This window comes from Oncorhynchus kisutch, linkage group LG17, assembly GCF_002021735.2.
Source record: "Oncorhynchus kisutch isolate 150728-3 linkage group LG17, Okis_V2, whole genome shotgun sequence".
Taxonomy (NCBI): Eukaryota; Metazoa; Chordata; class Actinopteri; order Salmoniformes; family Salmonidae; genus Oncorhynchus; species Oncorhynchus kisutch.
In genome coordinates this window covers 1,845,255-1,863,454 of record NC_034190.2, presented here as the reverse complement: position 1 = coordinate 1,863,454, position 18,200 = coordinate 1,845,255, and the positions used below count along the sequence as shown (strand labels likewise).

Below are 18,200 nucleotides of genomic sequence, written 5' to 3'. Positions count from 1 at the left end.
TCTCTTCTCTTCTCTTCTCTTCTCTTCTCTTCTCTTCTCTTCTCTTCTCTTCTCTTCTCTTCTCTTCTCTTCTCTTCTCTTCTCTTCTCTTCTCTCTCGTCTCCTTTCTCTTCACCTTCTCCTCCGCTCTTCTCCTCTCTTCTCCTCCTCTTCTCTTCTCCTCTCTTCTCCTCTCTTCCCCTCTCTTCTCTTCTCTTCTCTTCTCTTCGCTTCTCTCCTCTCTTCACTTCTCCTCTCTTCTCTTCTCCTCTCTTCTCCTCCTCTTCTCTTCTCCTCTCTTATCTTATCCTCTCTTGTCTTCCCTTCTCTCACCTTCTCTTCTCTTCACTTCCCCTCTTCTCTCTTCTCCTCTCTTCTCTTCTCTTCTCCTCTCTTCTCTTCTTATCTTCTCTTCTCTTCCCCTCCTCTCTTCTCTTCTCTTCTCTTTCACTTCCCTTCTTCTCTTCTCCTCTCTTCTCTTCCCTTCATTTCTCTTCTCCTCTCTTTTCCTCTCTTCTCTTCTCCTCTCTTCTCTTCTCTTCTGTTTCTCCTCTCTTCTCCTCTCTTCTCTTCTCCTCTCTTCTCCTCTCTTCTCTTCCCTTCTTCTTTTCTCTTCTACTCTCTTCTCTTCTCTTCTCTCCTCTCCTCTCTTCACTTCTCCCTCTCTTCTCCTCTCTTCTACTCCTCTTCTCTTCTCCTCTCTTCTCCTCTCTTCCCCTCTCCTCTCTTCTCTTCTCTTCTCTTCTCTTCTCTTCTCTTCTCTTCTCTTCTCTTCTCTTCTCTTCTCTTCTCTTCTCTTCTCTTCTCTTCTCTTCTCTTCTCTTCTCTTCTCTTCTCTTCTCTTCTCTCCTCTCCTCTCCTCTCTTCACTTCTCCTCTCTTCTCTTCTCCTCTCTTCTCCTCCTCTTCTCTTCTCCTCTCTTCTCCTCTCCTCTTCTCTTCTCCTCTCTTCTCCTCTCTTTTCCTCTCTTCTCTTGCCCTCTCTTCTCATCTCCTCTCTTCTCTTCCCCTCTCTTCTCTTCTCTTCTCCTCTCTTCTCTTCCCCTGCTCTCTTCTCTTCTCCCTCTCTTCTCCTCTCTTGTCCTCTCTTCTCTTCTCTTCTCCCCTCTTCTCTTCTCTTCTCTTCTCTTCTCTTCTCTTCTCTTCTCTTCTCTTCTCTTCTCTTCTCTTCTCTTCTCTTCTCTTCTCTTCTCTCCTCTCCTCTCTTCACTTCTCCTCTCTTCTCCTCTCTTCTACTCCTCTTCTCTTCTCCTCTCTTCTCCTCTCTTCCCCTCTCCTCTCTTCTCTTCTCTTCTCTTCTCTTCTCTTCTCTTCTCTTCTCTTCTCTTCTCTTCTCTTCTCTTCTCTTCTCTTCTCTTCTCTTCTCTTCTCTTCTCTTCTCTTCTCTCCTCTCCTCTCTTCACTTCTCCTCTCTTCTCTTCTCCTCTCTTCTCCTCTTCTCTTCTCTTCTCCTCTCTTCTCCTCTCTTCTCTTCTCTCTTCTCTTCTCCTCTCTTATCTTATCCTCTCTTGTCTTCCCTTCTCTCACCCTCTCTTCTCTTCTCGTCACTTCCCCTCTTCTCTCTTCTCTTCTCTTCTCTTCTCCTCTCTTCTCTTCTCTTCTCTTCTCTTCTCCTCTCTTCTCTTCTTATCTTCTCTTCTCTTCCCCTCATCTCTTCTCTTCTCTTCACTTCCCTTCTTCTCTTCTCCTCTCTTCTCTTCCCTTCATTTCTCTTCTCCTCTCTTTTCCTCTCTTCTCTTCTCCTCTCTTCTCTTCTGTTCTCCTCTCTTCTCCTCTCTTCTCTTCTCCTCTCCTCTCTTCTCTTCTCTTCTCTTCTGTTCTCTTCTCTTCTGTTCTCCTCTCTTCTCTTCTCTTCTGTTCTGTTCTCCTCTCTTCTCCTCTCTTCTCTTCTCCTCTCTTCTCCTTTCTTCTCCTCTCCTCTCCCCTATTTTATTCTGTTCAGTCAGTCAGTCAGTCAGCCAGTCAGTATGTGATGAGTGATGAGTGCTCTCCATCCAGACAAACCTCTGAGGGGACTTCTGCTTTATGTCTGTGTCTACGCAATTAGTGTGTGTATGTGTTGTGTTTGTGTTGTGTTGTGTTTTTTGTTTGTTGTGTGTTGTGTTTTGTGTGTGTTCTTGTGTTTTGTGTGTTGTGTTTTGTGTGTTGTGTTGTGTTTTGTGTGTTGTGTGTTGTTTTGTGTGTTGTGTTTTGTGTGTTGTGTGTTGTTTTGTGTGTTGTGTGTTGTGTGTTGTTTTGTGTGTTGTGTTTTGTGTGTTGTGTGTTGTGTTTTGTGTGTGTTGTGTTTTGTGTTGTTGTATTGTGTTTTGTGTTGGGTTGTGTGTTGTGTTTTGTGTGTTGTTTTGTGTTGTGTGTGTGTTCTTGTGTGGTTCAGTTGATAGAGCATGGCTCTTGTATTCATGCATGACTGTAAATTGCTCTGGATACAAGCATAATGTGTTATATATTACCTACCCTATGTTGGGTAATGTGTGTCTTAGCAGTCTGATTAGCTGGCTCTGTGTAGCATGCCTCTAGGGTCATTAGTAACAGTGTGACTCACCAGATCTGGTCTGAATGTTGGTCGAATTTAGATGGGAGGTCAGCTCTGTCCGTGCCCTGGGAAGCAGCGGCTACTTTTAGAACACTCACAACGTTCTGAATCAGAACGGAGAACACAGGCAGCCACAGCGCTGGTTTTTGTTCTAGCACCTGGGTGATGGCATGTCATGCTTCAGAACTGGGTGAGAATGGAACAGAATTCTCTACTCTACTCTACTCTACTCTACTCTACTCTACTCTACTCTTCTCCTTTCCTCTTCTCTCTTCCTGTGCTCTCCTCCTCTCCTTCTCTCCACTCCTCCTCTCCTCTTCTCTCCTTGTCCCATCCCCTCCTCTCCTCCTTTCTCCTCCCCTCCCCTCCTCTCCACTCCTCTCCTCTCCTTTCCTCTTCTCTTCTCATATCCCTTCCTCCTCCCCCCTCCTCTCAGCTCCTGTCCCAATCACAGACCCTGAATCCGTCCCTAAATCCCAGTCCCTGAATCCCAATCCCTGAGTCCCAGTCCCCGAGTCCCTGAGTCCCAGTCCCTGAGTCCCTGAGTCCTAGTCCCTGAGTCCCAGTCCCTGAATCCCAGTCCTTGAGTCCCAGTCCTTGAGTCCCAGTCCTTGAGTCCCAGTCCCTGAGTCCCAGTCCCTGAGTCCCAGTCCCTGATTCCCAGTCCCTGACTCCAAGTCCCTGACTCCAAGTCCCTGAGTCCCAGTCCCTGAGTCCCTGAGTCCCTGAATCCCAGTTCCTGAATCCCAGTCCCTGAGTCCCAGTCCCTGAGTCCCAGTCCCTGAGTCCCTGAGTCCCAGTCCCTGAGTCCCAATCCCTGAGTCCCAGTCCTTGAGTCCCAGTCCCTGAGTCCCAGTCCCTGAGTCCCAGTCCCTGATTCCCAGTCCCTAAATCCCAGTCCCTGACTCCAAGTCCCTGACTCCAAGTCCCTGACTCCAAGTCCCTGAGTCCCAGTCCCTGAGTCCCTGAGTCCCTGAATCCCAGTTCCTGAATCCCAGTCCCTGAGTCCCAGTCCCTGAGTCCCAGTCCCTGAGTCCCTGAGTCCCAGTCCCTGAGGCCCAATCCCTGAGTCCCAGTCCCTGAGTCCTAATCCCTGAGTCCCAGTCCCTGAGTCCCAGTCCCTGAGTCCCTGATTCCCAGTCCCTAAATCCCAGTCCCTGATTCCCAGTCCCTAAATCCCAGTCCCTGACTCCCAGTCCCTGAGTCCGAGTCCCTGATTCCCAGTCCCTGATTCCCAGTCCCTGATTCCCAGTCCCTGATTCTCAGTCCCTGATTCCCAGTCCCTGAGTCCCAGTCCCTGAGTCCCAGTCCCTGATTCCCAGACCCTGAGTCCCAGTCCCTGAGTCCCAGTCCCTGAGTCCCAGTCCCTGAGTCCCAGTCCCTGATTCCCAGTCCCTGATTCCCAGTCCCTGAGTCCCAGTCCCTGAGTCCCAGTCCCTGAGTCCCAGTCCAGAAGCCATCTTTAAACACCACTCCAGATATAACAACATTTCTCTTGTTTGGAGAAATTCAGTAGCTGGAATCCCAATTTGCTCCAATAGAGAATTTAGTAGCAAAGCATCAGCTCAGCAGGTAGATTAACTCTGTCACAATCTCTGATGTGTCGAAGGCCCATTTTCTATTCTGTCTGATGTCTCTAGCCAGGTTCACTGTGGAGCTGTGTGTGTGTGTGGGTGCGTGTGTGTTTTACGTATGTGAGTGCGTACGTGCATACGTGTGAACTTGTGCGTGTGTGTTTCTGGCTGCAGGATGAAAGGATGCAGACCACTCAGGTGACCACATTGGGGGGGGGACCTCTATGGAACTCCACCATTCAGACTGGAAACCTCTGGTTATATACACTCTGGTAGTTTGGGAAGAGATCCTTGTTCTTATTTCTCTGTTGCAATGACTAAATCCCTCAGAGACAGGACCAATGCCCTTCCTATGAGACCTGCTAATGTTTTTCCCTTGAAGAACCTCATCAGCAGTCAGGAAATGTCCATTTGAAATATTCTCACATATATGTGACTCGTTTCAGGGAACTAGTAATTGTTTTACTTTATTTTATTTCACCTTTATTTAACCAGGTATTTATATATATAACCCTAACCCTTTATTTAACCGGGTATTTATATATATAACCCTTTATTTAACCAGGTATTTATATATATAACCCTAACCCTTTATTTAACCAGGTATTTATATATATAACCCTTTATTTAACCAGGTATTTATATATATAACCCTTTATTTAACCAGGTAGTCTAGTTGAGAACAAGTTCTCATTTACAAATGTGACCTGGCCAAGATAAAGCATAGTAGTGCGACACATACAACAACACAGAGTTACACATGGAGTAAACAAACATACAGTCAATAATACAGTAGAAAAGTCTATATACAGCGTGTGCAAATGAGGTAGGATAATGGAGGTAATAAATATGCATAGTGGTGACATAATAATAAAAATTGGCCATGGTGGCGAAGTAATTACAATATAGCAATTAAACACTGGAATGGTAGATGAGCAGAAGATGAATATGCAAGTAGAGATACTGGGGTGCAAAGGAGCAAGATAAATAAATAAATACAGTATGGGGATGTGGTAGTTGGATGGGCTATTTATAGATGGGCTATGTACAGGTGCAGTGATCTGTGAGCTGCTCTGACAGCTGGTGCTTAAAGCTAGTGAGGGAGATAAGTGTTTCCAGTTTCAGAGATTTTTGTAGTTCGTTCCAGTCATTGGCAGCAGAGAACTGGAAGGAGAGGTGGCCGAAGGAAGAATTGGCTTTGGGGATGACCAGTGAGATATACCTGCTGGAGCGTGTGCTACGGGTGGGTGTTGCTATTGTGATCAGTGAGCTGAGATAAGGTGGGGCTTTACCTAGCAGAGACTTGTAGATGACCTGGAGCCAGTGGGTTTGGCGACGAATATGAAGCGAGGGCCAGCCAACGAGAGCGTACAGGTCACAGTGGCGGGTAGTATATGGGGCTTTGGTGACAAAACGGATGGCACTGTGATTGACTGCATGCAATTTATTGAGTAGAGGGTTGGAGGTTATTTTGTAAATGACATCACCGAAGTCAAGGATCGGTAGGATAGTCAGTTTTACAAGGCTATGTTTGGCTGCATGAGTGAAGGATGCTTTGTTGCGAAATAGGAAGCCGATTCTAGACTGGAGATGTTTAATGTGAGTCTGGAAGGAGAGTTTACAGTTTAACCAGACATAGTATTTGTAGTTGTCCACATATTCTAAGTCAGAACCGTCCAGAGTAGTGATGCGGGCAAATGCGGGCAGCGATCGGTTGAAGAGCATGCATTTAGTTTTACTTTAAACGGTTTAAGAGCAGTTGGAGGCCACGGAAGGAGAGTTGTATGGCATTGAAGCTCGTCTGGAGGTTAGTTAACACAGTGTCCAAAGAAGGGCCAGATGTATACTGAATGGTGTCGTCTGCATAGAGGTGGATCAAAGAATCACCAGCAGCAAGAGCGACATCATTGTTATATACAGAGAAAAGAGTCGGCTCGAGAATTGAACCCTTGTGGCACCCCCATAAAGACTGCCAGAGGTCCGGACAACAGGTCCTCCGATTTGACATACTGACTTCTATCAGAGAAGTAGTTGGTGAACCAGGCGAGGCAGTCATTTGAGAAACCAAGGCTGTTGAGTCTGCCAATAAGAATGTTGTGATTGACAGAGTCAAAATAAAGATAAAGCATAGTAGTGCGACACATACAACAACACAGAGTTACACATGGAGTAAACAAACATACAGTCAATAATACAGTAGAAAAGTCTATATACAGCGTGTGCAAATGAGGTAGGATAATGGAGGTAATAAATATGCATAGTGGTGACATAATAATAAAAATTGGCCATGGTGGCGAAGTAATTACAATATAGCAATTAAACACTGGAATGGTAGATGAGCAGAAGATGAATATGCAAGTAGAGATACTGGGGTGCAAAGGAGCAAGATAAATAAATAAATACAGTATGGGGATGTGGTAGTTGGATGGGCTATTTATAGATGGGCTATGTACAGGTGCAGTGATCTGTGAGCTGCTCTGACAGCTGGTGCTTAAAGCTAGTGAGGGAGATAAGTGTTTCCAGTTTCAGAGATTTTTGTAGTTCGTTCCAGTCATTGGCAGCAGAGAACTGGAAGGAGAGGTGGCCGAAGGAAGAATTGGCTTTGGGGATGACCAGTGAGATATACCTGCTGGAGCGTGTGCTACGGGTGGGTGTTGCTATTGTGATCAGTGAGCTGAGATAAGGTGGGGCTTTACCTAGCAGAGACTTGTAGATGACCTGGAGCCAGTGGGTTTGGCGACGAATATGAAGCGAGGGCCAGCCAACGAGAGCGTACAGGTCACAGTGGCGGGTAGTATATGGGGCTTTGGTGACAAAACGGATGGCACTGTGATTGACTGCATGCAATTTATTGAGTAGAGGGTTGGAGGTTATTTTGTAAATGACATCACCGAAGTCAAGGATCGGTAGGATAGTCAGTTTTACAAGGCTATGTTTGGCTGCATGAGTGAAGGATGCTTTGTTGCGAAATAGGAAGCCGATTCTAGACTGGAGATGTTTAATGTGAGTCTGGAAGGAGAGTTTACAGTTTAACCAGACATAGTATTTGTAGTTGTCCACATATTCTAAGTCAGAACCGTCCAGAGTAGTGATGCGGGCAAATGCGGGCAGCGATCGGTTGAAGAGCATGCATTTAGTTTTACTTTAAACGGTTTAAGAGCAGTTGGAGGCCACGGAAGGAGAGTTGTATGGCATTGAAGCTCGTCTGGAGGTTAGTTAACACAGTGTCCAAAGAAGGGCCAGATGTATACTGAATGGTGTCGTCTGCATAGAGGTGGATCAAAGAATCACCAGCAGCAAGAGCGACATCATTGTTATATACAGAGAAAAGAGTCGGCTCGAGAATTGAACCCTTGTGGCACCCCCATAAAGACTGCCAGAGGTCCGGACAACAGGTCCTCCGATTTGACATACTGACTTCTATCAGAGAAGTAGTTGGTGAACCAGGCGAGGCAGTCATTTGAGAAACCAAGGCTGTTGAGTCTGCCAATAAGAATGTTGTGATTGACAGAGTCAAAAGCCTTGGCCAGGTTGATGAAGACGGCTGCACAGTACTGTCTCTTATCGATGGCGCTTATGATATCGTTTAGGACCTTGAGCGTGGCTGAGGTGCACCTATGAAGGTACGGTGGGATTCAAAATGGTTGGTAATCTGTTTGTTAACTTGGCTTTCCTTAGTAAGCCAGGGTGGGATAGATATAGGTCTGTAGCAGTTTGGGTCTAGAGTGTCTCCCCCTTTGAAGAGGGGGATGACCGCAGGAGCTTTCCAATCTATGGGAATCTCAGACGATACGAAAGAGAGGTTGAACAGGCTGGTAATAGGGTTTGCAACAATTTTGGCAGATAATTTTAGAAAGAGAGTGTCCAGAATGTCTAGCCCGACTGATTTGTAGGGGTCCAGATCTTGCAGCTTTTCAGAACATCAGCTATCTAGATTTGGGAGAAGGAGAAGTGGGGGAGGTTTGGGCGAGTTGCTGTGGGGAGCGCAGGGCTGTTGACCGGGGTAGGGGTAGCCAGGTGAAAAGCATGGCCAACCGTAGAAAAATGCTTATTGAAATTATCAATTATAGTGGTTTTATCAGTGGTGTCCGTGTTACCTAGCCTCAGTGCAGTGGGCAGCTGGGAGGAGGTGCTCTTATTCTCCATGGACTTTACAGTGTCCCAGAACTTTTTTGAGTTTGTGCTTTCCTAACTGCCTGTGTTGGATTTGTTCCTAACTTCCCTGAAAAGTTGCATATCACGGGGGCTATTCGATGCTAATGCAGAACGCCACAGGATGTTTTTGTGCTGGTCAAGGGCAGTCAGGTCTGGAGTGAACCAAGGACTATATCTGTTCCTGGTTCTACATTTTTTGAATGGGGCATGCCTATTTAAGATGGTGAGGAAGGCACTATTAAAGAATAACCAGGCATCCTCTACTGACGGGATGAGGTCAATATCCTTCCAGGATACCCGGGCCAGGTCATTTAGAAAGGCCTGCTCACTGAAGTGTTTTAGGGAGCATTTGACAGTGATGAGGGGTGGTTGTTTGATCTCAGACCCATTACGGATGCAGGCAATGAGGCAGTGATTGCTGAGATCTTGGTTGAAAACAGCAGAGGTGTATTTGGAGGGCTAGTTGGTTAGGATGATATCTAAGAGGGTGCCCGTGTTTACCCATTTGGGGTTGTACCTGGTGGGTTCATTGATAATTTGTGTGAGATTGAGGGCATCAAGCTTAGATTGTAGGATGGCCGGGGTGTTAAGCATGTCAAAGTTTAGGTCACCTAGCAGCACGAGCTCTGAGGATAGATGGTGTTCACTACTTCACAGGAGAGCCGTTTGACCGTAAACGTTAAAATCGAAATGCTTTTATAGGCAGAAATGCCTTCTGGAACATGTGATCTTTCATGTGGCTTAATAACAAATGTGAACATTAGGAACACGAAGCGAGGCGGCCATCTCTGTCGGCGTCGCTGGTTCTGTTTTTCTTCCGACGGTTGCCCTATACCTGCGCACAGAGGGGAGTAGTTCAAAGACCGGGTACACTGGTTCGAATCCAGGCTGTATCACAACCAGCCATGATTGGGAGTCACATAGGGCAGTGCACAATTAGCATCATTTGGCAGTCATTGTGAATAAGAATGTTCTTAATGTACTTGGCTAGTTAAATAAAGGTTAAATATATATATGTTTAAATACGAATAAAATTAATCAATTACGATTCTTGTTGGTTTAGACAAAGGGAGCAACCTTCCTGCTACCATGACAGGCTGAGATAATAAGTGGGCTGGACATGCCGAGAGACGAGTTTGGATTGGTCTGCCTTATAGCTTCTGTCTATTTTAGCTGGTCAGTATGTCTAGGTAATCCAGTCTAACGCTGCTTTTAAAAAACAATGTATTGTGTAGTAAAACTGCATGACTTTCCACTTCAGTGGAATTTGAGTACGATAGCTAAGGAGATGGAGAAAACACCCGTCTGGATTACATCATCAAACTAGAGGGCAACCATGCATGGCTTCAGACAGGAGATGTGTCCATCAATGAATGATGTATATGGGTAAGATCGTCTGGCTAGCTTTTTTCAGATATTACACATTTCTAATTTTGACCGAAAGTGGTTTAATTTCAAGTTAAAGGGTACTCTTAGCTATCTAGATAATGTTAGCTGGCTGGCTTGCTAGCTAACGTTACGTGTATGATCTTATTATTCGTTTCTCAGAGCCATTTGCCTGGTTAGCTATAGCCTAATGTTAGCTAGCTAACATTGAACCTGTTTCGTTAGCTACCTGCAGATTCATGCAGGGTAGTAATGTCATGAGTTGGGATTATGGTTCATTGTTTACCTAGCTAGCTAGCTACATGTCTTAACAAAAGACTCTACTATGCAAGTAAACATTTTGGGTGTGTTTGTAAATTCTGTCTGGCTCCGATTTCAGGTTTAATGACATTTTAGGAGAAAATAGAAAGACTTGTTGAAACAAAGTTTCATTCAATTAAAGTAGATTTTCGGATTCCTTTCTCTGCATGTTGAACGAGTGAATTACTCAAATCGATGGCGCAACTAAACTGACTTTTTGGGATATAAAGAAGGATTTTTTCTAACAAAACAAAACCATATTTTATATCTGGGACCCTTTGGATGACAAATCAGAGGAAAGATTTTCAAAAAGTAAGTGAATATTTAATCGTTATTTGTGAATGCCGGTGAAAACATATTTTTATGTGGGGATTCTCCTCAAACAATGGTATGGTTTCACTGTAATAGCTACTGTAAATTGGACAGTGCAGTTAGATTAACAGATTAGCAAGCTCTCAGCCTATATAAAATACTTATATGTACATAAATGTTTAAAATCCATAATATTTATGATTATTTATTTGAATTGTGTGCTGGCGGGACCCTTAGTCCTAAAAAGTCAATTATTTGCCTGACTTAACAAGAATTTAAGCTTTCTGACGATATAAGACTACATAAATGTTTAAAATCCATAATATTTATGATTATTTATTTTAATTGCGCGCCCTCCAGTTTCACCTGAAGTTGTCCTGGGACCTCTAGCCCTAAGAAGTTATTAAAGAGATGGGTGGGGCTAAAGCTTAACCTCTAGTGACTCCCAAACTTCAAAATATGCTTTACAGCCAAAGCTAGACAATCATTTGTGTAAGTTTATCGATAGCCTAGCATAGCATTTTGTCCAGCTAGCAGCAGGTAACTTGGTCAGGGAAATCAGAAAAGCAATCAAATTAAATTGTTTACCTTTGATGAGCTTCGGATGTTTTCACTCACGAGACACCCAGTTAGATAGCCAATGTTCATTTTTTCAAAAAATATTATTTTTGTAGGCAAAATAGCTCCGTTTGTTCGTTTGTTCTTCACGTTTGGCTGAGAAGTCGACCGGAAATTGCGGTCACGAAAACGCCCCAAAATATTCCAAATTAGCTCCATAATATCGACAGAAACATTGCAAACGTTGTTTATAATCAATCTTCAAGGTGGTTTTCAAATATCTATTCGATAATATATCCACCGGGACAATTTTTTTTTCTTCAGTAGGACCGATTGGAATAATGGCTACCTCTGTATTTTACGCGAGAATCACTCTGAGAGCCATCAGGTGACCACTTGCGCAATGTAGCCGCTTACGGGTATTCTTCAACATAAATGCGTAAAACTACGTCACAATGCTGTAGACACCTTGGGGAATACGTAGAAAAAGTAATCTGGTTGATAGCCCATTCACTGCTCAATAGGGACGCATTGGAACGCAGAGCTTTCAAAAGATGAGTCACTTCCGGATTGGATTTTTCTCAGGCTTTCGCCTGTAATATCAGTTCTGTTATACTCACAGACAATATTTTTACAGTTTTGGAAACTTTAGAGTGTTTTCTATCTTAAGCTGTCAATGATATGCATATTCTAGCATCTTGTCCTGACAAAATATCCCATTTACTACGGGAACGTTATTTTTCCAAAAATGAAAATACTGCCCCCTAGTCACAAAAGGTAACAGGGCTTGAACGATGCTGAATGTGTCTAGACAAAGAAGAGCTCTCCAGTAGTAGTACCAAAACAATCAAAGGCCATTTTTCTCAAAAGTGAGTTTACAAGTTTGTCAACTTTCAAAGCATAATTATTTTCTCATTGTTCCTCAACTGTAGCATATCACTTTGTAGCTTTGAGGCTCTACTTTTATCCAATGTAAAAAAACACACAAAAAAAAACATTAAAAATGTTCATATATTCACATATTTAAATGCTGTTTAGTACATACATATACATATATATACACACATATATACATACTGTATATCACATGATGATTGTTTATGCAGCAGCGTCACACAAACAACCAGGGGGCCAAATCAGTGCATCGTATCGTGCCGAATCTAACCTATTGTCATCTGAGGATAATGTTAAGTGACGCCAGCCCACGGCTACCTAGCCCCTGTGTCACTGGCACTGAGAGATGTAGCACTCCGCTGGCCACCACAGACCTGGATGGGTTCAAATACACTGAACAAAAAACTGAAATGTAACATGTAAAGTGTTGGTCCCATGTTTAATGAGCTGAAATAAACGATCCCAGAAATGTTCCATTCGCACAAAAAGCTTTGTTTCTCTCTAACATTTTCTGCACAAATTTGTTTCCATCCCTGTTTAGTGTTTCCATCCCTGTTTAGTGTTTCCATCCCTGTTTAGTGTTTCCATCCCTGTTTAGTGTTTCCATCCCTGTTTAGTGTTTCCATCCCTGTTTAGTGTTTATATACCTGTTAGTGAGCATTTCTCCTTTGCCAAGATAATCCATCCACCTGACAGCTGTGGCATATCAAGAAGCTAATTAAACAGCATGATCATTTCACAGGTGCACCTTATGCTGGGGACAATCAAAGGCCACTCTAAAATGTGAAGCTTTGTCACACATCAGAATGCCACAGACGTCTCAAGTTTTGAGGGAGCGTGCAATTGGCATGCTGACTGCAGGAATGTCCACCAGAGCTGTTGCCAGAGAATTGAATCTTCAATTCTCTGCCAGAAGCTGCCTCCAACGTCAGCGGTTTGCTGATGTCAACGTTGTGAACAGAGTGCCCCATGGTGGCGGTGGGGTTATGGTATGGGCAGGCATAAGCTACGGACAATGAAAACGGTTGCTTTTTATCAAAGTTAATTTGAATGCACAGAGAAACCGTGACAAGATCCTGATGCCCATTGTCGTGCCATTCATCCACCGCCATCACTTCATGCTTCATTATGATAATGATAATGCACAGCCCCATGTCGCAAGGACCTGTACATAAATCCTGGAAGCTGAAAATGTCCCAGTTCTTCCATGGCCTGCATACTCACCAGACATGTCACCCATTGAGCATGTTTGGGGTGCTCTGGATTGACGTGTACGACAGAGTGTTCCAGTTTCTGCCAATATCCAACAACTTCGCTTGACTGCTTTACTGATATATTTTTTTTAAAGGTGACCAACATATGCATATCTGTATTGAAATTAAATCAAATCACATTGTATTGGTTACATACACATGGTCAGCAGATGTTATTGGTCACATGGTCAGCAGATGTTATTGGTCACATGGTCAGCAGATGTTATTGGTCACATGGTCAGCAGATGTTATTGCGGGTGTAGTGAAATGCTTGTGCTTCTAGCTCCGACAGTGCAGTAATATCAAGTAAAATATAACAGTTTTACAACACATACCCAAAATACGTGTAAATCTAAGTAAGGAATGGATTAAGGATATATACACATATATGTCAGAGCAGCATTGGACTAAGATACGGTCGCATTGTATAGAATAGTATAGAATAGCATAGTATAGAATAGCATAGTATAGAATAGCATAGTATAGAATAGCATAGTATAGAATACAGTATTGTCACATTCTGACCTTAGTTCTTTTGTTATGTCTTTGTTTTAGTATGGTCAGGGCGTGAGTTGGGTGGGTTTTCTATGTTTGTTTTTCTATGAGTTGATATTTCTGTGTTTTGGCCTGGTATGGTTCTCAATCAGAGGCAGCTGTCAATCGTTGTCCCTGATTGAGAACCATACTTAGGCAGCCTGTTTTCACCCTTGATTAGTGGGTGATTATTTTCCTGTGTCTGTGTGTTCCACACGGAACTGTTTCGGGTTTTGTTATTTCACGTTATTTTTGTATTTTTCTGTGTTCTATTAAAAGTATCATGAACACGTACCACGCTGCACATTGGTCCTCCGATCCTTCCTACTACTCCTCGTCAGAGGAGGAAGAAGACCGTTACAAGTATATACTGTACATTTGAGATGGGTGATGCAGTATTTACACACAATTAAAGTGACTAAGATACAGTGGCACACTATAGAATACAGTATATACATAGTTTAGAGTACAGTATATACATAGTATAGAGTACAGTATATACATAGTATAGAGTACAGTATATACATAGTATAGAGTACAGTATATACATAGTATAGAGTACAGTATATACATAGTATAGAGTACAGTATATACATAGTATAGAGTACAGTATATACATAGTATAGAGTACAGTATATACACAGTATAGAGTACAGTATATACATAGTATAGAGTACAGTATATACATAGTATAGAGTACAGTATATACATAGTATAGAGTACAGTATATACATAGTATAGAGTACAGTATATACATAGTATAGAGTACAGTATATACATAGTATAGAGTACAGTATATACATAGTATAGAGTACAGTATATACATAGTATAGAGTACAGTATATACATATGATATACACATGAGATGGGGGATGCAATATATGTAAACAATATTAAGTAACTAAAATAATGTACAATATTAACAAGGGAAATTGTGTCACTTCTCTTGTGTTCTGTGCAAGCAGAGTCAGGATATATGCAGCAGTTTGGGCCGCCTGGCTCGTTGCGAACTGTGTGAAGACTTTCTTTCTAACAAAGACCGTAATTAATTTGCCAGAATTTTACATAATTATGACATAACACTGAAGGTTGTGCAATGTAACAGCAATATTTAGACTTAAGAATGCCACCCGTTAAATATGGAACTGTTCCGTATTTCACTGAAAGAAAAACGTTTTGTTTTCGAAATGATAGTTTCCGGATTTTACCATATTATTGACCTAAGGCTCCTATTTCTGTGTGTTATTATGTTATAACTAAGTCTATGATTTGATAGAGCAGTCTGACTGAGCGATGGTAGGCAGCAGCAGGCGCGTAAACATTCATTCAAACAGCACTTTCGTGCGTTTTGCCAGCAGCTCTTCGTTGTGCGTCAAGCATTGCGCTGTTTATGACTTCAAGCCTATCAACTCCCGAGATTAGGCTGGCAACACTAAAGTGCCTATTAGAACATCCAATAGTCAAAGGTTAATGAAATACAAATGGTATAGAGGGAAATAGTCCTATAATAACTACAACCTAAAACTTCTTACCTGGGAATATTGAAGACTCATGTTAAAAGGAACCACCAGCTTTCATATGTTCTCATGTTCTGAGCAAGGAACTTAGACGTTAGCTTTCTTACATGGCACATATTGCACTTTTACTTTCTTCTCCAACACTTTGTTTTTGCATTATTTAAACCAAATTGAACATGTTTCATGATTTATTTGAAACTAAAATTGATTTTATTGATGTATTATATTAAGTTAAAATAAAAGTGTTCATTGTTTATTCAATATTGTTGTAATTGTCACTATTACAAATATATATATATATAAAAATTGGACGATTAATCGGTATCGACTTTTTTTGCTCCTCCAATAATCGGTATCGCCATCGGTATCGCCATTGAAAAATCATAATCGGTCGACCTCTAGTGGCGGCAGGGTAGCCTAGTAGTTAGAGTGTAGAGGCGGCAGGTTAGCCTAGTGGTTAGGGTGTTGGACTAGTAACCGAAAGGTTGCAAGTTCAAATCCCCGAGCTGACAAGGTACAAATCTGTCGTTCTGCCCCTGAACAGGCAGTTAACCCACTGTTCCTAGGCCGTCATTGAAAATAAGAATTTGTTCTTAACTGACTTGCCTAGTAAAATAAAAGTGTGGAGTGCAGTTTATACACATGAGATGAGTAATGCCGGATACAGAAACATCATTAAAGTGACTAGAGATCTATTTCTAAAAGTGGCCAGTGATTCCTAATCTATGTCTATAGGCAGCCACCTCTGATGTGTTCGTGACTAGTGATATCTCATCACTTGTCACCCTCATTACACGCATTGGACTCCTTCACATAGTTGTCCCTTTATATCTGTCTGCTCCTCAGTTTGTTCCCCATGATGTCATTGATGTCGTTATGGTTTCCCCTGTTCCGACACTGTCCTTGTTTGTTGCTTGTCCATACATTTTTATTTAACGAGACAAGTCAATTAAGAGCAATTTCATATTTACAATGACATCCACCCAGGGAACAGTGGGTTAACTGCATTGTTCAGGGGCAGAACGACATATTTGTTTTACTTGTCAGCCAGGGGATTCGATCCAGCAACCTTTGGCTACTGGCCCAACTTCTTCTAACCACTAGGCTACCTGCTGCCTAAATGTTCACTGCCTGTATTTTCTTCTCGTGTCCTTACAGATTAGGGCCGAATGATTTTATTTCAATTGACTGATTTCCTTATATAAACTGTAACTCAGTAAAGTCTTTGAAATTGTTGCATGTTGTGTTTATATTTCTGGTCAGTATAGCATTCATTTAGTTGTTTAAATACGTTAAGCGTTTGATTAAGCCTACATTACAAGTCAGATGGGCAATATTTTTTCCAGTGGTTTCATTGGCTCAACCAAGCGCAGAAAAACAAATAGAATTTAAACCCGGGTCTGAGAGCGCCACAGTGACTTCTCTCACAGCATCCATCATGGATTCTCCACGTTCTGCCGTGGCGGGAGCCTGGTTCCATCTCATTCTCCACCGAGAGTCTCCAACAAACGGATGTTCCCCATTTTCCAGGACGATGAAAAGAGAAAGAGAGCATGTGACTCGACTTCCTCTTTAGGACGTTAACAAGGCAACACCTCCTACACATTTAATGGATTGGTGCAACAGTGCAGAAGAAGAACCTTCCCCTCGTCTCTCTTCTTCTAGTCCAAACCTGTATGTAGTTTCAGGTGTTTCTGTTACGCCTACGTTGGGTCTCATTCAGACTAATAATTAGATAGACACGCGACTAATGTTTAGAGGTTAGATCGTCATATCCTGCCATTTGACACGCTTCCGGGGCTGACAGATGACGATGCTCGATCAATTAATGTTTAACGGCAACATTTAATGTCTTAATTGGGTGATTTGAAGTGAAGTTGGAAGTTGTTGAGCCTTTACGTTTGGTTTTTGGATTATACATTATGCTTGTGGGGTATTACACCTCACATTCAGACTCTGCAATACTGTGTACACTATATACCTGTTATACCTGTGTATAATGTACATGATATACCTGTTATACCTGTGTATAATGTACATGATATACCTGTTATACCTGTGTATAATGTACATGATATACCTGTTATACCTGTGTATAATGTACATGATATACCTGTTGGACCTGTGTATAATGTACATGATATACCTGTTATACCTGTGTATAATGTACATGATATACCTGTTATACCTGTGTATAATGTACATGATATACCTGTTATACCTGTGTATAATGTACATGATATACCTGTTGGATCTGTGTATAATGTACATGATATACCTGTTATACCTGTGTATAATGTACATGATATACCTGTTATACCTGTGTATAATGTACATGATATACCTGTTATACCTGTGTATAATGTACATTATATACCTGTTATACCTGTGTATAATGTACATGATATATATATTTGGAAAAGCTAGTTAGAGGATGTTTTTACTGAGGGCTGGGTTTGAGGTTAGTTAGAGGATGTTTTTACTGAGGGCTGGGTTTGAGGTTAGTTAGAGGATGTTTTTACTGAGGGCTGGGTTTGAGGTTAGTTATTTATCCAGGTGTCTGAGACCCTATCTGTGTCCCAAATAGCACCCTATTCCCTATAGAGCCCTATGGGAACTGGTCAGAACTATATAGGGAATAGGTTGCCATTTGGGACTCAGTCCCTGTGCTTCTAGAGACTCATCTCAGAAAATGTAATTGGCAGGAGCCGATGTTGTGTGCCGAGAGAGCATCCAATTGCAGTCTTCCATCGGCGTGACCCTTCCAATCACAGTCTGTCTGACGTCAGTGGCGGGTTTCTTATACAGACTGTCCCCTTTGGCAATGTTAATCCAGACTGTCCCCTTTGGCAGTGTTAATCCAGACTGTCCCCTTTGGCAGTGTTAATCCAGACTGTCCCCTTTGGCAGTGTTAATCCAGACTGTTCCCTTTGACAGTGTTAATCCAGACTGTCCCCTTTGGCAGTGTTAATCCAGACTGTCCCCTTTGGCAGTGTTAATCCAGACTGTCCCCTTTGGCAGTGTTAATCCAGACTGTCCCCTTTGGCAGTGTTAATCCAGACTGTCCCCTTTGGCAGTGTTAATCCAGATTGTTCTCTTTGGCAGTGTTAATCCAGACTGTTCTCTTTGGCAGTGTTAATCCAGACTGTCCCCTTTGGCAGTGTTAATCCAGACTGTCCCCTTTGGCAGTGTTAATCCAGACTGTC

At 42.5% G+C, this 18,200-nt stretch overlaps 1 protein-coding gene across 1 annotated transcript in view; it reads left to right on the top strand.

Annotated features, from left to right (window-relative positions):
- The window catches only part of necab1 (N-terminal EF-hand calcium binding protein 1), a gene marked incomplete in the record, with an annotated part of 107,765 nt that overhangs the window by 66,097 nt on the left and 23,468 nt on the right, over nt 1-18,200 (top strand).